Here is a 25,963-nt window from a genome sequence, read left to right as displayed (position 1 = left end):
ACTAGTGCTCATGGGATAAAGCATTTCAATAGGAAAGGCTGATACACTGATCTCCCTCAACTTCCACTTTCTTGTTAGGATGGGATAGGATGAGCTGTTCCTTGGGTCAATTAGACTTACTCCTTGATGGAAGCTGTGTTCTCTGACACTTTATGTCTGACTCAGCTGAGGCTCTCAGTTTAGAGTAATGTTTCAGAAAGGGCAGAGGCTCTTAGCCCAAGTTTGACAGAAGTTATTCTATTTTTAGTGCCTCAGAGGGGCTCATAGAGTGTTTTTCTCCTTTTCAGGAAGCAGGTAGAAGTGCAGAAAGCTATAATGTCTTCCTTTTTGACATCTCTTTCTGGTTCGAGGATAGATCCCTTCAGTGAGAGTTCTTGCTTTAACTTGTGGGGACCTCCCAGTACATTTCCTGCATCTTTATCTCTGCAGGCTATGGCCATTTGCTCAATATTCACCAAATAGCTTTGGACTTCAGAATTTCTCAGTTTAACTCTTATGTCTTTTCTTTTGGCCCTCTGCAAATAAGACTGGTAAGCAAGGTACCTAGGTGATCTATATTCTGGTTACAAGTATGTTTTCTCTATTGCTTTCCTGGTTTTGCAGATCAGCTACTTAAAGACTCACATTGTTTCTATCCCTTCCTTTTGGAACCTACACTTTTGTCATTCTGAAAGAGGCACCCCTTTAAATTTCTATACTACTTCAAGATTTGAGAAATGAGTTGCCTTGGGAAATAGCAAGTTCCTACCATGAGAATGTTCAAGCAGCTACTAAATGATTGTTCATCAAGAATGCTATAGAGAAACCGTTATCTTATTATGTAATTTTGCTATCTCTTATACTTTATTTTTTTCCTTAAGGATATAATTTCTTCTCATCACATTCAACTTAGATCAATGTATATACCATGGAAACAATGTAAAGACTAACAGACTGCCTTCTCTAGGGAGGTGGGGGAATGAAATTAAGAGAAAAATTGTAAAATTTTAAATAAATAAATTTTAAAATGGAAAAAAATGTTATACAGGAAATTCTTGCCTCATAAATATGGGTTGACTTCTGAGTTGCTGGGTTTTTTGAAAATCTAAGATTATAGGTAGTGTGGTGCAGAGGAAGGAGAAAAATGCTTAGTACAGTTCCAGGCCCTTCATTGGTAGTATATAAATGCTTATGGGCAGTTAGTGGCACTGTAGTAAAGTGCCAGGCTTGTAGTCAGGAATACTCATCATCCTGAGTTCAGATCTGGCTTCAGACACTTACTAACTGTGTGACCCTGAGCAAGTCACTTAGTTCTGTTTGCCTCAGTTTCTTCATCTGTAAAATGAGCTGGAGAAGGAAATGGCAAATCACTGCAGTATCTTTGCCAAGACAGAACCAAGACAAAAAAGACTAAAAATGATTGAATAACAACAAATATAAATTCTTATTTCTTTTCCCTTTCCCCTTTGCCTATAATCTGTAGTATGAGAAATTGCACTGAGAAGGAATTTGCCCCAGAATATATTACTAGTATGTTTAGGATAAGTGTATCCTGGATCTGGAGTTAAGAAGGAGGTTTTTTAATTCAAATTCCTCCTTTTACTCATAAGGAACCTGAGGTTCATTAACATTAAGTGACTTGCCCAAGGTCACTTAGGTATTAAGCATAAGAGGTAATATTTAAACTCAGGTCCTGTGATCCTAAGAATCAGAATTCTTTCTACCATGGCAAGACTCAAGCCCAGGTCTTCCTGATTCCAGGACTGGCATTCTACCCAGTAATGTCACTAACTTTTAAAATTGCCTACGTGATCACATAACAAAGACCGACAGCAAAATCAGTGTATGAAAGAGCTAGGGAAGTGAGTATTATCTTCACTGGTGACAGACGGGTTCATTTGGCAGAAAAGAATTTCACTCAGTTCTGAACTTTCAGGAGGGATTGATGAACAAATTTATAGTTGAGTTGTGCAAGATGAATAAAAGTCATTTGGGTAAATGTCTAAAAATTGTGTATCATCATTCATATAGGGCAGCACACACACACACACACACACACACACACACACATATATATAATGTATATATACACACACACATATACATATGTGTATATGTATTTTGTGATTCTCTCTCCTCCTTCCCCCAACAGTTATACCTCATCAAACTGTGAGAACTTTCAAGTAAGGTTATAATTGTCAGATAAGAATATCTTTTGTTCCAATATCTGTCTACTCAGAGATCCATTGCAAAGGAGGAGCAGCTAGGTAGTATGGTGGATAGAGCACCAGCCCTGGAATCAGAAGGACCTGAGTTCAAATCCAGCCTCAGACACTTAAAACTTATTTAGCTGTGTGACCTTGGGCAAATCTCTTAACCCTATTGCCTTGCAAAAAACCAACCAACCAAACAAACAAAAACCCCAATATAGTGAAGGAATGTTTGACCAGGAATAGGGAAGTTCCAGGTTCAAATGTTACCTCTGACATTTACTAACTGTGTGCCACTGGACCTTAGGCAGCCATCTCAGGTTATAAGTGATAGAGTAGCTTTGATCTCTCTCAGTGAAGGGCTTTTTCATCCTGACAAAACTACAATTAATATATTGAAATAATTAATATTAATATACTGAATCATTGATCATCTTTCTGCTCTTTAATGCATAGAAATGTTATGCTTATTTCTTCTATTTACCATTGGTCATGTAGTAGACAGTAGGCTACAATGGTGGACAGTTTCCTCTGTCTTGGTAGCTCTGATCTCTTCATACAATTTCTTCAGATTCTAAATATTCTTCAAATATCACTTTTCTTATATATAAAATGAGGACAGTTAGTCAATAACCATTTATTAAGGCCTTCCTACATGCTCTTCACTGGAGATGCAAAGAAAGTCAAATAAATACAACACTAAGAGCAACAACAAAAATCCTGCTCTCAAGGACTGTTCATTCTCAATTGGGAGAAACATTCAAATATCTACCTACATATAAGAAATAGATAGAATCTATGAAGGTATTAGGGAAAGGGAAATCATTAGCATCTGGAGAGACTAAAAAGAATCTTCCCTAGAGTCATAAGGGAAGACTAGAAAAGGTCCTCTGAAGAATTTGGGATTTGAGTTGATTTTTGAAGGAAGTTTGGAAAAGGATTGGGCAGTATAACTGGATAGTAGAGTACATGGAGGAGGAAGGCTGGAAATGTGGGAATGGACCAGGTTTTAAAGAGTTTTAAATTCCAAAGAGATGAATCAAGTTTTGATCCTACAGAAAACAGGGAGTTCCTTGTACAGGGATGTTACTGTGCTTTGGTAGCTGAGCAGATAAAGGATTGGAATATGGGGACCAGTTGGAAGGTTATTGCAAAATAGCCTGGGTGAGAGATGTAAATCTTAACTAGAATTAAGACTGGGAAGATCAGGGGATACATATATATACATATATGTGTGTGTGTACACACACACACACACACACACCTAGAAAATGTTAATCCTTATCATAGATTTATTAGGAGGTTAAAAGGAGATAGTATATGTCAAGAGTTTGGAAAAGTTTGAGTGATACATAAATGATAGTTATTAATATTTCCTTGTTTTTGATGTGATTCAATTAGAAACAGTTGTAGGATGAATAACTAGCTTATTCTTTATAAAATATTTAATGTTCTGTCAAATATAGCCCAAGTGGATGAAATAACTGATTTTTTTTTATAGTTGACTAAGTTGCTTGATTATAAGTACATCCTCTGTAGGCTCATTCCAGAGCAACTTTAGTACAATTTCAGTAGTAGACAGAACAACAGTGACAATATGTACCTCATTCTGGTCCCAAATGTTTTTATTCATCTCCATTTGGCTTTTATATTTTGAAAGCTCTTCATTCCATGTAGCTTGAAGATTGTAAATATTTGGTAGGGTGGTATCTATTAATATGCTCAAGTTTGAGGGGACCAGTTTTATCATATCTTTTTAAAATAATAATTCTTTCTTTAATTTATTGTTTGATCCATACATTCTTTTATTTTTATTTTTATTTTTTAGGTTTTTGCAAGGCAAATGGGGTTAAGTGGCTTGCCCAAGGCCACACAGCTAGGTAATTATTAAGTGTCTGAGGTTGGATCTGAACTCAGGTACTCCTGACTCCAGGGCCAGTGCTTTATCCACTGCGCCACCTAGTTGCCCCAGTTTTATCATATCTAAGGGATTGTTGCCCAACAGTTAAATCTGTGAAAATGATCTGCTTCCAAGATAGTCTATCTAGGTGGTGGTGCAGAGGACCTTGACTTCAAATCCAAGCTCAGATACTTCTTTGTGTCTGGCCAGGTCACCTTAATCTTTATCTCCTTCAGTTTCCTCCTCTGTAGAATGAAGATAAAATAGTACTTTTTCTCCAGGGCTGTTGTAAGAATCAAATGAGTAATATTTGTAAGCACATAGCAAACTTCAAGGCACTATATAAATATTTGATATTTTCATTATTAGTATTACTGTTGATGTTTGTATTGTGAGGTTTGGTTATCTGTTAGCCCAAGAAAAATAGTTAAGATTCTGATATATAATTTTAGTTTGCTGTTTTTGGTTGATCATCATTTCTGTCATATCCAACTTTTTGTGACCCCTTTTTGCAATTTTCTTGGCAAAGATACTGGAATGATTTGCCATTTCCTTTTCTAGCTCATTTAATAGATGAGGAAATTGAGCCAAACATAGTTAATATAGCTTGTCCAGAGTCTCATGGCTAGTAAGTGTCTAAAGCTAGATTTGAACCCAAGAAGATGACTTCCTCTCTAGCTCTATCAACTATATCATCTAGCTGCCTTATAATTTTAGGTGTTAGGTTATATCTTTTTAGTTTTTGCAAGGCAATTGGGTTAAGTGTCTTGCCCAAGGCCACACAGTGAGGTAATTATTAACTGTCTGAGGCCAGATTTGAACTCAGGTACTCTTGACTCTAGGGCTGGTGCTCTATCCACTGTGCCATCTAGCCTCCCTGTTAGGTTATATCTTGCAAGGTATTTGGTAGGTACTAAGATTTCATGGCCTGTACACTATAGTACACAATTTCTACCATTTCCTTGCATAGTGAACATTGATTGCCAAGTTGGGCTTCTTAAGTATAAATAACTCTTTGGTAATTTGTGGACCAATGGCCTTGTCTTAAGTTGCAGTTCAATCCTCTCTCTATTTACACAAAGAACTCCATGTCACTCAGCTATTTGTTCATATCTTCTCTGTTGACATACTATTAACTGATTTCCTGTGTTTATCATTTGTAAAGGACATTTTCTCTCCCACCTTCTATCTTAGCTGTTTCCATCCAGAGGTAAAATGTGTTCAACTTTATTTGACAAACTCTGTGTGTACCTATTGTTAGCCTTTATGATTGCTCGATGAAATGATGTCTTCTTGTTCTAAAACTCTTTTTGTAGTTTTTTTAAAATTTATTTTTATTAAAGCTATTATTTGAGTTTTACAATTTTCCCCCCAATCTTACTTTCCTCCCCCCACCCTCTCCACGGAAAGCAATCTGTCAGTCTTTACTTTGTTTCCATGTTGTACATTGATCCAAATTGAGTGTGATGAGAGAGAAATCATATCCTTAAAGAAGAGACAAGAAGTCTAAGAGGTAACAAGATCAGACAATAAGATATCTGTTTTTTCCCCCTAAAATAAAGGGAATAGTCCTTGAACTTTGTCAAAATCCATGGCTCTTTATCTGGATACAGATGGCACTCTCCTCTGCAGACAGCCCCAAATTGTTCCCGATTGTTGCACTGATGGAATGAATGAGTCCTTCAAGGTTGATCATCACTCCCATGTTGCTGTTAGGGTATACAGTGTTTTTCTGATTCTGCTCATTTCACTCAGCATCAGTTCATGCAAATCCCTCCAGGCTTCCCTGAATTTCCATCCCCCTTGGTTTCTAATAGAACAATAGTGTTCCATGACCTACATATACCACAGTTTGCTAAGCCATTCCCCAACTGAAGGACATTTACTTGATTTCCAATTCTTTGCCACCACAAACAGGGCTGCTATAAATATTTTTGTACAAGTGATGTTTTTACCCTTTTTCATCATCTCTTCAGGGTATAGACCCAGTAGTGGTATTTCTGGGTCAAAGGGTATGCGCATTTTTGTTGCCCTTTGGGTGTAGTTCCAAATAGCTCTCCAGAAAGGTTGAATGAGTTCACAGCTCCACCAACAGTGTAATAGTGTCCCAGATTTCCCACAACCCTTCCAACAATGATCATTATCCTTTCTGGTCATATTGGCCAGTCTGAGAGGTATGAGGTGGTACCTCAGAGAAGCTTTAATTTGCACTTCTCTAATAAGTAATGATTTAGAGCAATTTTTCATATGGCTATGGATTGCTTTCATCTCCTCATCTGTAAATTGCCTTTGCATATCCTTTGACCATTTGTCAATTGGGGAATGGCTTTTTGTTTTAAAAATATGACTCAGTTCTCTGTATATTTTAGAAATGAGTCCTTTGTCAGAATCATTAGTTGTAAAGATTGCTTCCCAATTTACTACATTTCTTTTGATCTTGGTTACAGCAGTTTTATCTGTGGAAAGCTTTTTAATTTAATGTAATTGAAATAATCTAATTGGTTTTTGGTGATTTTCTCCAACTCTTCCTTAGTCATAAACTGCTCCCCTTTCCATAGATCTGACAGGTAAATTAGTCCTTGATCGTCTAATTTGCTTATAGTATTGTTTTTTATGTCTAAGTCCTGTAACCATTTGGATCTTATCTTGGTAAAGGGTGTTAGGTGTTGGTCTAATTTAAGTTTCTTCCATACTAACTTCCAATTATCCCAGCAGTTTTTATCAAAAATGGAGTTTTTATCCCAACAGCTGGACTCTGGGGTTATCAAACAGCAGATTACTATAATTATCTCCTGCTTTTACACCTAGTCTGTTCCACTGGTCCAGCACTCTATTTCTTAGCCAATACCAAACAGGTTTGATGACTGATGCTTTATAATATAATTTTAGGTCAGGTAGGGCTAAACCACCTTCTTTTGTACTTTTTTTCATTAAGCTCCTGGAAATTCTTGACTTTTTATTTCTCCATATGAATTTACTTACAATTTTTTCTAACTCATTAAAGTAATTTTTTGGAATTTTGATTGGTAGGGCACTAAACAGATAGTTTAGTTTTGGTAGAATTGTCATTTTTATTATATTAGCTCTACCTATCCATGAGCAGTTGATATTTGCCCAGTTATTTAAATCTGATTTAATTTGTGTGAGAAGTGTTTTATAACTGTTTTCAAAAAGTTTCTGAGTCCGTCTTGGCAAATAGACTCCCAAGTATTTTATATTATCTGAGGTTACTTTGAATTGGATTTCTCTTTCTAGCTCTTCCTGCTGTATCTTGCTAGACATATATAGAAAAGTTGAGGATTTATGAAGGTTTATTTTATAACCTGCAACTTTGCTAAAATTGCTAATTGTTTCTAGTACTTTTTTTGGATGATTTCTTGGGATTCTCTAGGTAGACCATCATGTCATCTGCAAAGAGTGAGAATTTTGTCTCTTCCTTCCCAGTTCTAATTTCTTCAATTTCTTTTTCTTCTCTAATGGCTGAAGCTAACATTTCTAATACAATATTGAATAGTAGTGGTGATAATGGACACCCTTGTTTCACCCCTGATCTTATTGGGAATGCCTCTAGTCTCTCTCCATTGAATATAATGCTTGTTGATGGTTTCAGATAGATACTGCTAATTATTCTAAGGAACAGTCCATTTATTCCTACACTCTAGTGTTTTTAGTAGGAATGGATGCTGTATTTTGTCAAAAGCTTTTTCAGCATCTATTGATATGATCATATAATTTCTGATAGGTTTGTTGTTGATATAATTGAGTATACTAACAGTTTTCCTAATATTGAACCAACCCTGCATTCCTGGAATAAATCCTACTTGATCATAATGTATTATCCTAGTCATAACTTGTTGTAATTGTTTTGCTAAGATTTTATTTAAGATTTTTGCATCTATATTCATCAGGGAGATAGGTCTACAATTTTCTTTCTCCATTTTAACTCTTCCTGATTTAGGTAATAGCATCATATTGGTTTCATAGAAAGAGTTAGGCAGAGTTCCATCTTTCCCTATTTTTCCAAAGAGTTCATATATAATTGGAACCAATTATTCCTTAAATGGTTGGTAGAATTCGCTTGTGAATTCATCAGGCCCTAGAGATTTTCTCTTAGGGAGTTCAATGATGGCTTGTTGAATTTCTTTTTCTGAGATAGGGTTGTTTAGGTATTTAATCTCTTCTTCATTTAACCTGGGTAACTTATATTTTTGTAAATATTCATCCATTTCACTTAGATTATCAAATTTATTGGCACAGAGTTGGGCAAAATAATTTCGAATTATTACTTTAATTTGTTCCTCATTGGTGGTGAGTTCACCTTTTTCATTTATGATACTAGCAATTTGGTTTTCTTCTTTCTTTTTTTAAATCAAATTGACCAGAGGTTTATCAATTTTATTGGTTTTTTCATAATACCAATTTTTGTTTTTATTTATTAATTCAATAGTTTTTTTTGCTTTTGCTTTTTATTAATTTCTACTTTAATTTTTAGAATTTCTAATTTGGTATTTAATTGGGGATTTTTTATTTGTTCTTTCTCTAATGTTTTTAGTTGCATGTTTAGTTCATTGATTTCCTCTTTCTCCAATTTATTCATGTAAGCATTTAAAGCTATAATATATCCCCTGAGAGTCACTTTGAATGAATCCCATAGGTTTTGGTATGTTGTTTCATTATTATCATTATCTAGGATAAAAATGATTAATTCTTTCTATAACTTGTTTTTTGGTCCACTCATTTTTTAAAATGAGGTTATTCAATTTCCAATTTGCTCTGGGTCTATATCTCCTTGGCCCAGTATTGCATATGACTTTTATTGCATCGTGATCTGAGAAAGATGTATTCACTATTTCTGCCTTTCTGCAGTTGATCATTAGGTTGTTATGTCTTAGTACATGGTCAATTTTTGTATAAGTTCCATGTACTGCAGAGAAAAAGGTATATTCCATTCTATTCCCATTCAATTTCCTCCCTAAGCCTACCATATCTAATTTTTCTGACAGTCATTTTACCTCCTTAACTTCTTTCTTGTTTTTTTTATGATTCAATTTATCTAGATCTGAGAGCAGGAGGTTGAGGTCTCCCACTAGTAGAGTTTTGCTGTCTATGTCTGCCCGTAGTTCTTTCAGCTTCTCCTCTAAGAATTTGGATGCTATCCCACTGGGTGCATATATATTCAGTATTGAAATAAATTTATTATCTATGGTACCTTTCAGGAGGATAAAGTTTCCTTGCTTATCTCTTTTAATACTATCTATTTTTGCAGCTGCTTTGTCTGAGATAAGGATTGCTACCCCTGCTTTTTTTTTATTTCAGCTGAAGCAAAATATATTTTGCTCCAACCTTTTGCCTTTACTGTATGTATATCTCTCTGCTTCAAATGAGTTTCTTGTAAGCAGCAGATTGTAGGATTCTGGTTTTTAATGCACTCTGCTATTTACTTACATTTTAAGGGAGAGTTCATCCCATTCACATTCAAAGTTATGATTACTAATCCTTTATTGCCCTCCATGCTATCTTCCCTCTGTTTGTATTTTCTCCCTTCCCCCCTTATCCATGTTCCCCAGTATTTTGTTCTGAATACCACCCACCCTTTTCAGTGTTTGCCCTCCTATATCACCCCCTTGCCTTTCTTTCTCCTTTCCCTTTTTCCTTTTTCCCTTCCCTTCCTTTTGTTATTTCCCCCCTTTTCCCCACTTCCCTTTTCCTCTTTTAATACTTGAAAGGTTAGATGTTTTATAAATTAACTGAGTATGTGTAGGTTGACTTTGAGCCAAGTCTGATGAGAAGAAGATTCAGGTGTTTCTCATCTGCTCCCTTCTTCTCCTCTTTTACCGTAGGTATTTTGTACCTCTTAGTGTAATGAGATTTACCCCATTCAATCCCCTCCCTCCTCCCATCTCTTTTCTGTCCCTATTTTTAAGGAGTCACAGAAAATTCTGAGTATCTGTCACTTCTAGCTAAGTACATTCTATCTAATTGAGTTAAAATTCTTGAGAGTTATTACACTCTTTCTCCCAAGTGGGGTTAAAGCCATATACATCCCATTAGATAGCAGTCTCATGGATAGATTGTGAATGTCCATCATTTCTGGCTAGGTATATTCTCTCTGTTAGAGTTACAATTCTCAAGACTTATGAGAATCTTTTTCCCCCATGCAGGAATATAGCCAGTTTCAACTTATTGGATAGCAGTTTTTTTCCTTTTACCGCCCCCTTTTTTTAACCTTTTCATGTGTCTCTTGAACCTCCTGTTTGATGTCCAAATTTTTTACTTAGCTCTTGTCTTTTCATCAGGAATTTTTGAAATTCTTCCATTTCATTAAATGTCCATTGTTTTCCCTGGAAGAGAAGACTCAGCTTTGTGGGATAGTGGATTCTTGGCTGCATTCCAAGCTCCCTTGCTCTTGGAAATATCTCCTTCCAGCCCCTTTGATCCTTTAATATTGATGCAGCCAGGTCCTGCATAATCCTTACTGTGGCTCCTTGATATTTAAATTGTTTCTTTCTGGCTGCTTGCAGGATTTTCTCTTTTATCTGATAGTTCTGGAATTTGGCCACAACATTCCTTGGTGTTTTCATTTTAGGATCTTTTTTTTCTGGAGGGGATCGATGTATTCTTTCAATAACTACTTTTCCCTCTAGTTCCACGATATCAGGACAGTTTTCCATCACTAGATCCTGTAATATTAATTCCAGGCTTTTTTTTTTTCTCTTCAATGTTTTCAGGAAGTCCAATAATTTTCAGATTGCCCCTCCTTGATCTATTCTCAAGGTCAGTGGTTTTGTTGATGAAGTATTTTATATTTTCTTCTATTTTTTCTATGTTTTGATTTTGTTTAACTGGCTTTTGCTGTCTCATGGAGTCATTAATTTCTTCAGACTCCATTCTTTTTTTTAGGGGGGGGAGTTTTCTTCATTAACCTTCTGCAACTCCTTTTCCAATTGGTCAATTCTACTTTTGAAAGAGCTTTCCATTTGACCAATTGTGGTTTTGAGAGAATTATTTTCTTTTTGCATTTGTCCAACTGAGGATCTGAGAGAGTTATTCTCATTTTGTCTTTGTCCAATTGATGATGTGAGAGATTTATTCTCATTTTGTAATTGTCCAATTGAGGATCTGAGAGATTTATTCTCTTTTTGTATTCGTCCAATTGTATTTTCTAAGGATGTTTTTTTCTTCTTCAAGGAAGTCTTTCTGTGCTGAAGACCAGATTGTATTCTCCTCAGAGGTTCTAGGTCTCTCTGAGTTAGCGTCTTTCCCTTCCAAGAATTTTTCTATGGATCCACCTTTCCGCTGATCCTTCTTCATTTTGCTAAGACCATGAATTGGGGAGAGGCTGGTTCACAGGGGCTTGGGATCTCTAGGACCTTTACTCACTGAATGCAAGTTCTCTGGTTGGCCAGTAGGAGGTGCTGGTTGCTTTCTCTGGAGTGTCTGTGACTTGATTGAGGCCTTCTTCCTTTGCTTGAAGGGAGGAGTTGGAGGAATTCTTTTGCCTTCAATCAATGTTGGGCTTTGCCTAGCCTGAGGTCATTCCTCTCCCTATTGTTTGCTGGGCTGGTTCTTCTACTCACACACCTGTGTCTGAGGCAGAAGTAGTCTGCAACTGTGTGTTTGGGTAAGAGGTCTCATCAGTAATGGAGGTGTGGACTCTAGAGTTCCTCAGACCAGAGGAGCCCAAGGATGGTGTCCACAGCTCTCCTGCACTGGAACTCCCCCCCCCCCCAGACCTGTGGGCAAGCTCCAGAGGGTCAGCACCAATACCAGTGCCTCTGCTCCCTAGTTGACTCAAGCCCCACCACTAATCCAGCAAGTCTGGCTCGGGCCCTCAGACTCCGGGCTGATCTGCCCTCTGAGCACAGACTCACCTGCCCAAATTTGTGCAATGATGCTGCAGGAGACAAATCCTGAGGTAGACGTTCTTTCTCCTGGCTTTTGTTTCTGGGTTTTGTGGGTCGGATTCCTGTTAAGAGGTTTATTTCATATGATCAATGGGGAAAGATCAGGAGAGTTTAGAACTGTGCCTGTCTTCTCTCCGCCATCTTGGCTGGAAGTAGTCCCTTTTTATAGGTTTTAACTTATTTTTTCTTTAATAACATCAATGCTCTTTTCTATTTTGTTGAAAAGTGCTAAACTTATTATAGATGCCTTATTGGAATTGCTCCTGTGTCTCATTAATACCATATAGTTATTTTGGGGGGGAATGCTTTACAAATCTATTATTATTTTATGATTCTTAAGACAAATACTGTGTAGATGTTAATTCCCATTCAGCTTTGATTTTAGGATGCCAGTAAGTCTCTTATGTTCAGACACAACCTTCTCCTTGATGTCTTCATGCTCGGTGTATCTTGCTTGCAGGAAATCAAGGTATTTTTAAGGATCATCTTCAACCAATAGTTCAATATGACTTTCTGATTCAAGCTCAGAACTTTCAGTTTATTATCAAGAATTTTAAAGTTATCAAGTTTAAATGTCATTTTTTCTGTCATTGAAGCTATCCCATGAGATAAAGGAACTATTTAATTTTTTATTGGTGGAATCATAGAACTTGTTTCTATCCTTATACATTAAGTGATTAAAGATGTTTTGGTTCAATGCCTTCTTTCATTTGGCAGTCATACTTAATTCTATTCAGGAGAGTTGATGATAGACTTTTTATTAGACAGAACCTCAATGAATGTGCTAAAATGATCATCATCATTACTAACATTTATATAGTATTATAACATTTGCAAAGTGCTTTCCATATGCTATCTCATTTAGACCTTACAACTCTGTGAAGTATTCTTGTTTTACAATTCCTGGAGAAAGTGAATTAGCATCAGGGGAAGGATTTGAATTTAAGACTTCCTGTGTCTAAACCTAGCACTCTACTCCTTTCCATACCTCCCAATTGTAATTGTCTCTTCTTCTGTCAGTTTTTCCTTCTCTACTTCCTATTCCTCCATTCCTAAATAGTTAAACCATTTTAAGGTCAAGTATCATGTTTTATACTTTTTGCTGGTATTCCCTAAGGGGCCCTACCATACAGATTATTACTTAGGTGCTCATTAAACACTGCATTATCAACTGTGCTACATTCTGTCTAACTTTTGCTTCAATTAATTATTTACCTGCAGGAAAATGATACTATGTAATATGTACTATAAGGATTTTTTATTATATTTATTCTTTATTCCAGTTACCAGAGTATATTTGATAGGTAACATGGTGGGACAGCCAGGTGGGTGGTACAGTAGATATCATATTAGACCAGAAGTCAAGAAGACCTAAGTTCAAATTCAGCATCAGACACTTACTAGCTGTGTGACCTTGGGCAAGTAATTTAATCCTCAGTTTCCTCATCTGTAAAAATGAGCTGGAATAGGAAATAGCAATCCTTTCCAGTATTTTTTGTCAAGTTATTATGTCATACATGTTTTAAATGGCAGCACACATGATGTGGTAGGCAGGACATTATATTTTAGTGTATACCTGAGTTCAAATGCTATCTCAGTCACAAAATATGTGACCCTGGAAAATCACTTAACTTACCTGTGCCTCAGTTCCATTATTTGTAAAATGAAGGTGTTAGACTCTGAAGCTCTAAATATATCATTCTATACTTTGGTTCTATCAGTGATATGATAGTGCCTTTATCTCACATGGGAGTAGGGTATGTTGTGTACTTTTAATTAGGGAATGAGGGAGGCAGTCATTTCTTGGGGAAAGGCCAATGGAATTTATTTTTTTATTTTTTATTTTTTATTTTTAGGTTTTTTGCAAGGAAATGGGGTTAAGTGGCTTGCCCAAGGCCACACAGCTAGGTAATTAAGTGTCTGAGGCCAGATTTGAGCTGAGGTCCTCCTGACTCCAGGGCCTGTGCTCTATTCACTGTGCCACCTAGCTGCCCCAGGCCAATGGAATTTAGATAAGGCAGATTAATATTTGTGCTTTCTCAGAGCACTGAAATCCAGTGAGTGAGATAAAGGTAGAAAACTGCAGAATGAAGATTCAGCACACTAGGTCAAAACCAGATGAGGAGACAAGACAATGAAGAGTGGAAAGCTGACTGTTTTACATGATTCATTTTCATTCCCCAATATGTTGGTATTTTATCCCAACCTTGTCTTGCTCAGAAATATCATCATTCTACCATACTCAGTTATAGACATTGTAATGTAAGCTTAAATCAAGTATAAACTTATACCTGATTTTCTGAGTACTAAAATCATTTTATTAGCATTGAATATTAAACATTTTATGCATGGATATATTTACATGATCTCAAAACTCACTTTGAAACTTTGATTTTGTATAATCATTACCTTAGGATAACATTAATGTTTTTATGCTGGGTCATGCTGCCTTTATGTGGACTTTTTGTGCTCCACACAGTGACATTTGGGAAACATACTATTTATCTTTGAAGATAGAAATAGACCCATTTGCAAATGGGGTAGCCCTGATAGACAGGAGACTGTGGTAATAATAATGATATAACATGATGAAGTCATAAGTCTGTTTTTCTGATTGAAGAATTAGAGAGGAATGGATAAATAGAGGGGGAAATTGATTGAACTTGGTGACTGGATGAATTCTGATGAGAGAATAAAAAGTAACTATAAGACTGAAACTTTGTGAATCAAGGATTTCTTGAAAGAGAGATCTCACTTTCCTCAAAGAGAGGATGTTCTCAGATGCATATATTTAGTTGGATGCTACCCGGGTAATGCTTCACAGATTCAGCATTGCTACGTCCTTCAGTGGTCCTTGTGCCTAAGAATTCATTAAAAAAAAAAGCTTAAAGCATGACCTGGTATGGAAGATATCCTGAGGGACAAATGATACCAACATACAAGGAAAGCATAAGGGCAACATATCATGGACAACGAGAATTCATCACTATTTCTCTTTTCCTTCAAAATAAAACTCTAAAAGAATATGATGGTTCAGCCCATGACCAGTAGTCCAGAAGTTCTGGCACTCCTGTTTTTATCTGCTGCCTTCAGGCAGGTTCAAACTGAATGAGAGACTGGTTCAATGTTCTTATTGCCTGATGCTTCTACTTTCCAACCCCACAGCTCAGTTGCCTTGGTTTCCTTTATATGCTTACATAAATAATCTTACTGAAAAAAGACCAATGTATACTGTACAGTATTATCTGCAAAAACTGGAACTCCTATATTGGTCCTTGTTTCTATTTGCCTGGTAATGTAGCTCGTATAGATAGACTTCTATCTTCACTTCCTCAGCCTTCAGTTGCAACAGTTGCAAAGAAGGAATAGTTTATTTACCTACTGTGCACAGGTGTCAAAATGCCTGGGGCTTAGATGAATCAGCACCTTGGCCAGTAATCTTCCCCGTGGAGCTGCTGGCCTCGTCAGCACCATGGCTAGCAGCCAGCTTGCTGCTCAGACAGCCTAGGGGACATTATTGTTCCTTAGTGATCATCTTTATTAAAAATTCTTTATTGTTCTCTGCACATAATCACCAGCACCTGACAGTTATATAAGACTTTTAATTTTTCACATCTGTTATCTCACTTTATTCCCACAATAATTCTGCGAGATTGGCAAAGTAGACATAATAACCCAAGTTGAAAGTAAGCTTCTAGAGGACAAGGTGTGTTATATTTTCATCTTTATATTCCTAGTGCCAACTGCAGCCATATATTTTTTGTTTGGAATTCTTATTTCACTGGTAAAGGGAACACTTGATGGATAAATTTCTTCTCTCCATCCAAATTGGCAACTTGTTTATAGTTTAAAGTCTTAGAATATTGTCAGTAGGGCACTGAGAGATTGTGATTTTCCTAATGGAATTTAGTTTCAGAGCCTGGAATTGAACCCTGGATTATGAGTCTGGCTATTCACTCTGCCATGCTGCTACTTCTTATTTCTATGCATAGTAGATACTTAATAAATATTTAATTAAATCAAGGAGAAATGGAAGTATGAGAGATCATAGACAGAGACATTTCAGAGTTGCAAATCATGTACATGGGACACTCGTATATGATAATGAGATCATGGTATAAGCAGTCCTTGATGAAAATGTAGATTATGGGAATTGTGGAGATTGTTTAATTGGTAAAATAGCATACTAAGTGCTATGATATAACCATTTTGATTTCATCAGGATACTTAAATATAAAACAAAATAAGTAAGTTTCAAAGGAAACATATCTTTTCTCTGGTAATTTTGTATAATAGTTTTAGAGTATTCCTCTTTTTTTCTCTTTTGAAGAAATTTTGTTTTAATGGGTAGCACCTATATTAGGACCGACGTGGTAGTGCTTTTGGCAGCTCTACAAGTAGCAGATCAGTCAGTTATCCACATTGGTAGAGGGATTTTCCTTACTAACTTTCTGAGACCAGTGACAAAATTAAGATTGCAAAGTCTTATTAGTACTTTCTGACTTCCCAGCTCATCAAGTCTCTGCAACTCCCTTGATCTCTAAATTCACAAAGAGATCATTTGATCTCATCATTATAAACAATCATTCCACATGTCTGTGGTTCTGAACCTCTGAAATTTTTCTGATTATAATCTCCTATCTTTCCATCTTTCCCTCTTCTTCACTCCTCTCATACTTTTTCTTCATCCTTACCACTAGACATTCCACCCTGTCCCTCCTTCTGGCCTCATTTTCCTTCTTTTGAATTCTTGATGCCATAGTTAACCAACTCAACTCTAATCTGTCATCTGCACTTGAATATATTGTTTTCTTGACTGTTCCTATTCCTCTTCCCAAACTCCAACCTTTGATTATCCCCATCACCATTCACCTTCTTTTCTTCATGAGAACACACCATGCTAGAGGAAGCCACACAAAAACGTGGACTTAAATCCATCAAAAATTTGCACCATCATATCTCAACTGGGGTCTTACTGCTGCATGGAAATTCTTATCCTCTTTTCAGATTAACTCATTGTCCCATAGCATGTTAGAAACTTTTCTCAAACCACCTTTACTAATTCCCTCATTCTCTTCTCAATAAAAGACTTTTGCCTCATATTTCATCTAGAAAACTGAGGCCATATGTTTTGAATGTCTTATTTTCAAACCCCTTTAAGATCACTTCTTTCCTTCTTTGTTCGTCTTAGACGATGAGGTAGTTCTTCTACTTGAATTTGTAACTGCTCCACTTGTGTGTGTATATTTTTTTTACTCTCACCTCTTCTATTTTCCCAGAGATCTCACTCCCTCAGACCATCTCTTTGTAATTTTACATATTTCTTTAGTCTTTGACTCATTTCCTGCTACTTTGAAACATGCTCAGATCTTCCACATCATTAAAGAATCTTTAATTGACCCTTCCATCCCTTCAAATTATTTCTATATCTCTAGCCTTACTTTTGCATTTAAACTTTTAGAAAAAAACCGTATAAAACATTACCTCCATTTCCTTTCTTCCCATTTGTTTCTCAACCCCTTATATCTTAATGCTTAATTGAAATGGATTTTTCTTATAGTACCAATGATTCACTGGTCTTTTCAAAAATCTCCTCTGTCTTTCTGTAGAGTTTAATACTGTTGACTATCTCCCCCTCCTAGATGATTACTCTTCCTAAACTCTCTTTCTCTTCCCTGCATTCTCAGAACATTCTTCTTCTGGTTCTCTAATGGTTGGCAACTTCTTTTATCTCCTTTTGTGGTATCATCATCCTTGTCTAGGACTGCTTGATGGTGCAGTGAGTAGAGTGCCAGATCTGGAGTCAGGAAGAGTCATCATCAAATTCTAACCTCAGACATTTGTTAACAATATGATCCTTGACAAATCTCTTTACCATTTTGCCTCAGTTTCCTCATCCATAAAATGACCTGAAGAAACAATTGGCAATATCTTTGCCAAGAAAATCCAAAAGGAGGTCATCAAAATTCAGGCATGACTAAAAATGACTGAATAACAACACCCTTGTCTTACCCACTATGCATATGTCAAGACTAAGTTGTGAACATTTTTCTTTCTCTACATGTTTTTCTTGGTGACTTTATTTGAGAACCATGTATTCAATTTTATATCTGTGCTTTTGTTGTTTTTTAGTGTTTGTATTGTTTATATATGTTATTTATAACTGTGCAGGTAACTCCAAAATCTACATATTTGGACCTGATATTCCTCCTGAGCTCCATTCCTCCATCACTAACTATTTGTTCCCCATTTTCATCTGGATGTCCTGTGGGAATTTAAAATACATATCCCAAATGGAAAATCATTGTTTTTCTTCTAATCCCTCACTTTCCTAACTTCAATCTTTCTGAAATCACCAACCTTTTAGTCTCTCAGCTCACATCCTTGGAACTATCTGTAATACCTTACTCTTCCTCATTGTCTATAGCCAGTCTTTTGCCAAATTTTGTTGATTTTACCTCTGCATCATGTCTTGTGTCAGTCCCCTTCTTGAGACTTGTACCATAATCATCCATCACCTCTCTCCTATTTTATCACAACAGTTTCCTAATTGGTTTTCCTGCTTCTAGTCATTCTTCTTCCCAATCTATCTTTCTGCCTATGGTTAAATCTTTGCTTAAGGTCCTTCACTGGTTTCAAGTAGAATTTAAACTTCTCAGTTTGGTATCTGAAGCCCTTCACAATGGCCTCAGTCTCTCTTTTTAGACTGATTATATATTACTCCCCCTCATATCTGTATATTCCAGGCAAACCATATTTGTTATTCCTTAAAAATGGTGTTCCACTACCTACCTTCTTGTCTTTGTATAGATTGTCCCCATGTCAGAATACTTTATTTTATCCCTCTGTGAACTGTAATGCCTTTCTTCCTTCAAAGCTCAAGGTTCAAGTGCCATCTCCTTTTTGTGACTTTTCCAAACCCACCCCCCAGTTGTTGATGCTGTCACCTTCAAATTACTTCATATTTATCATATATTTTTATATTTACCTATCTGTACATATGCTGCTTGTGACAATAGAATAACATCCTTGAAGGAAAGAGTTGTTTCATTTTTAAAAAGCTTTTGTACATCTAGGACCTAGCACAGAGCTCAATAAACAATAGGTGCTTAATAAATGCTTTAATTATGAACTGAGTTATTATAACCCAGTTGAACTCAATACTTCAGCTAAGCTGAGACAATTGGTACATACCATATGTCTCCTATTTTTTATTTTTCATTTGTGATGGTGAATGGGTTGCTTATTTGAAAATGAATACCTAACACTGATTTTTTTAGGGAAGAAATTCTAGATCCTTGGATTAAGATCTTGGACAATTTAGATGAAAAAAAACCAGCAAAAGCCAGAGCCAGGATGGTGTTCCTAACCTGCCCACTATGCTGCCCTTTTACAGAGACAGACGCACAGAGTGAAAAAATGAAGTAAGATGAGAACGTTTATGTGAACTGAAATGAAGTGAGCAGAGACAAAAGAACAATGATTACAGTAATGAAAATGAAAAGAATACCAAAATGAAATTAAATGCTGAGTAACTGTAATGACTAAGAGGAATAGTTAAGTAGCATAGTGGATAGCTCATTAGATGTAGGGTCAAGAAGACCTGCCTTAGATGTTTTCTAGTCATGTAGTCCTAGACAAGACACTTCACCTCACTCAGTCTGAATTTCCTCATTTGTAAAATGATTGATAATAGCACTTACCTTAGAACTAGTTGTGAGGATTAAATGAGATAGTTAAACAATTTATAAACCTTAAAGCCCTATATGAATGTTAATTCTTATTCCTCATTATATTGGCTCAAATAAATTCATACTAAATATATGCATACACATTTTTACAATATATATTTATACCTGTGGTGTATATAAATTTGTAAATATAGGCATATAAAATACATATACACATTTATGTGTCATATATATGCATATTCATATATAGCTCTAACAGTGTGTTGATTGATTGAATCATTAAAATCTATACCAGACCATAAAAATTGCATGGAGTTCTAGGGTGGGGAAGCATGACAATAGATAAATGCTGGCCTGTGTGAGTTTGGGAGTCACTTTTCTGAAATTTGACTTATGACTCTACTGTTGTTTCATGGGGTATGTCTTTTGGTAAGGACATCTATATTTTAGCTTCAATATTTAGCTTAGAAGTTTCAAGCTTCACCTCCTTCAAAGTCAAATTTGGAAACCATCATCATTTTGTTGATCCCATGTACTGTGAAGGTAAAGTATTTATAGACTAATATCACTAAGTAGACTATGTGAGAAGATTTTACTGGTATTTATAGGCTTAATTGAATTTAGAGCTAGATAAGAATTTAGATATTATTTTGTCTAAACTTCTCATAAAATAGCTGAAACTCAGGAAAGTTAAGTAATTTGCTGAATGTCACATAGGCAATAAAGGTGGATTTGAAAACACATCATCTAGCACTATGGATTAGGAAATTTTATTTCTATCAGTAGCCCCTTTCTTGACCAACTGAGAGAGGGTTAGATCCAGAAGCTTATATTTGCTAATTCTGAAAAATTGCATTTTTGGTCAGTTCCCTGGAATGTGTTTCTGAACTTTCTCCTTGAGTTCTGGTCTCCCTGCATGTAAACATATCTGCTTATATTGGGCTCTGGTTTGATTCCTGAAAAGACCTAAGTAGGAGAATGTATATAGCATGGTGAGATGTGTGGTTAAAGGGACTGAGCCAAATAAAATCCAGTTACATAATCCTCTGCAGTCATTTGGAGAGGTGTCTTATGATACTTCATGAGGTATGACACAGCTCCATCTAAGGTTTTTTTTGTTTTTGTTTTTTGGTAGACTTGTAGTCTGTTTTTGGAAATCACCTAGAAATCACCAGGGTTAAGCCCATCATTTTACAGGTGAGGAAAGTGAGCTCCAAAGAGATTAGATGACTCTCCCCAAATTCTTTAATGCTGGTCTTTACTTTACTCTGTCTGAATCTCTAGAATGTACTATGTAAGGGCAGCAGACACTGAAGACAATGGAGAAATTTTAGTGATAATGTAGAACTGGGAGGTAACTGACATTTTTGGTTTATGTGAGCAAATACTTAGAATCTATAAACATGTAGAATGATATAACTTTTACTCTCTCTGTCTTACTGGACTTTAAGTTTGGAGACTGCTGATTAGGAAATCTAGTCAGTTAGATTGGAAACCAACGGAGGGTTCAGCCCACAAAGACAATACCTTTCACCTTACTTTTCAAGGAGGAAAAAAAGGCATCATTAAGTTGAATTGCACTAATGCTTCATTATTCTTCATAAACCTAGTGGCAGATAGCCTTGGGAAAAGCATTGAGGAAAATACACCTAGAAATCCACTATAAAATCTGAATCTTCCCTTTCTACTAATAGTAAACTGGTCTGAGATAAAGTGGTCCTCTCTTATTGTTAGTGCAAAGAACTTTTCTGATTGAGTAGGAAAGATAACACCTAGAACCTGGGACTTCAGCTGTTGTTGGAAGGGGCTAGAAGCATTGAAGACCCCTATACTTTACAGTATAATTTACAGATGGGATTTCTCACTATTATTTTGCCATGAAATTCTATCTCCTGGCTCCATATCTTTGCTATAGTCTTTCTTGAACCTGTGATGCACTCTCTCCTCAATAGAATCCCTAGCTTCCTTCCAAGCTCATTTTAAAGATTACCTCTTAAATGAGCCTTTCCTTCACCTCCTCCAGCTTCTATTGCCCCTAAAATATAGTTAATATACATTTACTTTGTTTTTTTTTGAAGATTTACATATGGTTTCCTTTCTAGGATGTAAGTACCTTGAAGACAGGGACTTTGTATCCTGGCATAGTATTTAATTACAAGCTTCCTAAATGTTTATCAGTTGGTTGACTTAATTGGGGAAAGACACATTGTAGATTTTACTCTTGAGGCAAAATGTTATCTGGCTACATTGAGAGATGGACCCCTGCTACCCCACTCTCAGGGCTAGTTAGACCAGGACTGTGCTGGCTCTCCTAGACTCTTTACCCAAGATTCCCATATTTTGTAATTAGCTAATTCTTTGCACATTTTATTTTTTATTGAATTTTTCTTAGTTGATTATTTTGTTTTTTGGAAAAACCCCTAGCACTAAATGTCTCTTTTGGATGGGCTAAAGGGGAGAGAGCAGGTATTGTGACTGAGACTGAGCATGGCCTGAAGACAGGGGAAGATGGCAATAGGAAGTCTCTACCTTCAGAAGCTCAGCAGGTGTAGAGGAAATATAACACTGGTTAAGAGACACAATCCCACATAATATTGATCTTAAGAATATCTGTGAGAGGCAGTCAGCCTTCCTTCTGCCTGAAGGCTCTCTCACCAGAAACTAAGATGTGTGCCTCATGCTGACCACTGATGTTCACATAATGAACTCTCCATCTGAAAGTGACTGGATTTTGATACTATCGGTGCTCTGGAGAAAGATGTCAAATGAGCCTATATTGTTTTTGGCATTTTTTCTCCTCTCTCATTTCTTCTTTCTTTATTTCTTTTTTTTCCTATTTCTCTATCCATTGTTCAGTGTTGGCTTATTTGTTATACCATGCAGGTATACTTCATTGAACTATTAAACAGATGTCTGATACCTTTAGTCATCTGGAAGAAAGAACCAAATTGAGAGGACAACTGAGAAGAGATTAAAAGACCCTCCCAGCATGATCAGGGGAAAAAATAGAGAAGAAGAGTCAAAGACTCTCACCCAGCCTGCTATTTATAGTACTATCTATGGCTTTGGGCCAGTCACTTCATTTCTTTAAGTTTCTCCATCTGCAAAGTAGATTGGGTGTCCTGAAAACCCTTTCAGCTCTAAAATTCCTTTTCATCTCAGTTGCTGTGGTATCCTTTTAACTAAGCATACTTTCATTCTATATCTTCACCCCATCACCATCGTTAACACATTGACCTGATTAATTTTCATAATGCCTTTATCTGAATATATCACGTTTCCACTCTAACATCTAATGTGGCTCCCCATTGCTTCTTGAATAATATTGAAACTTATGATTATGGAATTCAAAGCCCTCCATGATTAGTTTCAATCAATTTCTTTTAATATTTGCAAGGCGCTCATGGCAAATATGTATTTAATAAATGGTTGTTCCTTTCCCTTACTCTTTCTTGTATTGTTGTATGTCTGTGTCTTTGATTTTGCTCTTGGCATGTTTGGGATTTGTTATCTATCCATTTCCTCACAATCTTTGTCTATTGATTCTTTCCTTCTTTCAGAGGGTAATATCAGCACTATTTCCCTCACAAAATCCTTACTGAACCAACCCCTTTCCCAACTTCTTTAAGGGTCATCTCTTCCCTCCTCAAATTTCTCATAGCAAGAGACTTCTCCATGTACTTGACTCACTATCTTATCTATCTTCACCATTTTTATGGCAATTAATCTTCTCAGATTGTGAATTCCTTATGTCTTTTTAAAAAATGTTGTATCTTTATATTTGTGTTTTGCACATAGTAAGAACTTTAAGATGCCCATTGAATGGGATTATGTTTTTTAAAAGGCATAATGATGACTTATGTACTAACTTGCTTGTTTGACTTTCTTTTCTTTTCATTTGTTTTTTTTTTTTTTTGCAAGGCAGTGGGGTTAAGTGACTTGCCCAAGGCCACATATCTAGGTAATTATTAAGTGTCTGAGGCTGGATTTGAACTCAGGTACTCCAGGCCAGGGCTGGTGCTCTATCCACTGCACCACCTAGGCACCCCCTTGTTTGACTTTCTGACCAAAAGAGATGAGTTCTGTCAAAGGATCATAGATTTAGAGAGGGAAAGGCACTTAAAGGTTATCTAATTTAATCCTCCCATTTTAGAGATAAAGAAACTGAGACCCAGAGAGGTGATGTGGCTTTTCTAAAATCCTTAGTCATACTATAAATATGTCAGAACTGTGATTTGAATTTGGTTCCCATGTCTCCCAAGTTCCAAGTGTCTTTTCAATGTACAAGGCATGACCTTTTTTGATTGGCAATAATAAAAGCTGAATCCCATTAATGTAAAAGTTAAGAATTGTGGATCTAATCATTTACTCCATTTACAACAGAAGAGGTAGTTCTGATTAGAAATGAAGAAGGAGAGAGGCAGTGTGGTACAGTGGGTAGATGGAGTCAGGAAGACTTGAATTCTCTAACATGAGAAATTGTTTGACTATTGGCTAGTCATTGAATTTCTCATTGCCTCAGTAATGAGAACAGATACTAGTCAGCCTTGCTGAAGAGAATTTCCTCACTGGGAGCTTCCTACCACAATGAAATCCTAGGACCAATAAAACAAACAAAAAAGAGTGAAAAGAAAGCCCATTAAGAGACAGAAGAGAGAGAGAGAGAGAGAGAGAGAGAGAGAGAGAGAGAGAGAGAGAGAGAGAGAGAGAGAGAGAGAGAGATTGAGAGAGAATGAGAGTGTAAAGAGCAACAGTGAATCATTTAGAGATGCCCAGAGGCAGGAGACTCTCTAGTCAGAACAAGAACAGTCTGGGGACATTCCATAAAGGGACAGACAGTTCTCAGTATGTAAACAGGTTTTACTGCACAGGTGGATGTTTAGTGTAATATTACCCTAGCTACACAAAATTGGTTAAAATACATTCTGAAGTGTAGCCACACACATTTCTAGAGCGCATCAAGCTCTACCAACTTCTTCCTACCCAATAGGCCTGTGAAGTAGGTAGAATATTGTGTCTCATTCTGATTTACCATTTTGCAAAGAAGGAAGCCAAGGGACCTTAGAAATGAAATGACTTGACCAGTTTAACTTAGCTAGTATGTGTCTGAGTTGTATGTGCTCAGTCCTAAGGGAGAGGAGGGGTGTTCTTCCTTTTAGGCAGGTTTCCAATAGAAATGGTTAAAATGAATGAATGAATGAATGAATGAAAAAGTATTTATTAGGTTCTTGCTATATGCAAAGAACTGTAAATTAAATTGAAAAGGGTTAGTCCTTAATGGGTTAACCTTCACTCCTACAGAAACCCTCACTGGAGCAGAACACCAACCCTACAAAGTATAGAACTTTTCATTTTCCAGGGGTGGCCTTTGGCTTGGCCTGCATTGGGGAAGGCATATTTCTGAGTGTGTTACGTACTTGGATGGATTCTACACTATTTTTTTTTCTTTTGGAGCCCCGAAGAGACTTGTAGTAGCAAGAATTATTGATGCTGAGAACCTTTGCGCTCACGCTCCTGCCAATGCTGCAGTCCTCAGCGGAGGCGGCTGCGGCGGCAGATTCCCATCAGCCTCACAGGGAATTAGGAGGGCTGCATTTTTTCCTTCAGCCCTTCCAGCCCCTGGTCTGTCTGTGACTGGGAGAGAGAGAGAGAGAGAGAGAGAGAGAGAGAGAGAGAGAGAGAGAGAGAGAGAGAGAGAGACGCTCCTGCGGCCAAGGATGTGGATAGGTTCTGCTGTGCAGGGTAAGTGGAGATGTACCTGATTGCTACTCCCACCTGGGGAGGGGGCTGCTTGGTAAGAATAACTCCCCAAAAAGAGTGGGGGAAAGGAGGTCTAAGCTTCTTATGTTTCCACTGATTTTACTGACAGGGGGAGGTGGAAATTGTTTGGAAACAATGGCCTGGTTCTATCATTGAGACGCTGTGACCTTGTAGTGACCTCCTCATCCTTCTGGGTCTCAGTTTCTGCCTTTGTCAAATGAAGGATTGATATAGAATGATACAATTCAATTAAATTCAGCTTGGCTAGCATCTCTTAAGGCCCTATTCTGTGCAAGAGACTGCACTGAGGAATACAAAACCCAAAATAAGTCAGTCCTGTCTCAGATCAAATATTAGCTTTGAACACGTTTGTTGTAATTCTATGGGTGGACACTTGGATGTTGGCTCATGCATACCTTGAATTAGTGTAGCATCCTGTGTAATGAGGGTTTATGTTGTCTCTAATCCCAGAGGGGAGGCCTTGGAAGGAGTTAGTCTGATGTGGTTTTGCTGTAGTTG

At 36.8% G+C, this 25,963-nt stretch overlaps 1 protein-coding gene across 11 annotated transcripts in view; it reads left to right on the top strand.

Moving 5' to 3' along the window:
* The window catches only part of ATP2B2 (ATPase plasma membrane Ca2+ transporting 2), a 681,398-nt gene that overhangs the window by 120,735 nt on the left and 534,700 nt on the right, over positions 1-25,963 (top strand). Inside the window, exon 1 of one of the 11 annotated variants that reach the window (XM_074198572.1) lies at positions 9,507-25,426. The exons of the other annotated variants lie outside the window; for them this stretch is intronic. The gene's annotated coding sequence lies outside the window, so the exon portion shown is untranslated. Of the gene's footprint in view, positions 1-9,506; positions 25,427-25,963 lie in introns of those variants that run through there. 11 annotated transcript variants of the gene reach the window in all.

This window comes from Macrotis lagotis, chromosome 8 (assembly GCF_037893015.1).
Source record: "Macrotis lagotis isolate mMagLag1 chromosome 8, bilby.v1.9.chrom.fasta, whole genome shotgun sequence".
Taxonomy (NCBI): Eukaryota; Metazoa; Chordata; class Mammalia; order Peramelemorphia; family Peramelidae; genus Macrotis; species Macrotis lagotis.
The sequence above is the reverse complement of the archived record's forward strand: the minus strand, read 5'-3'. Positions and strand labels throughout refer to the sequence as shown.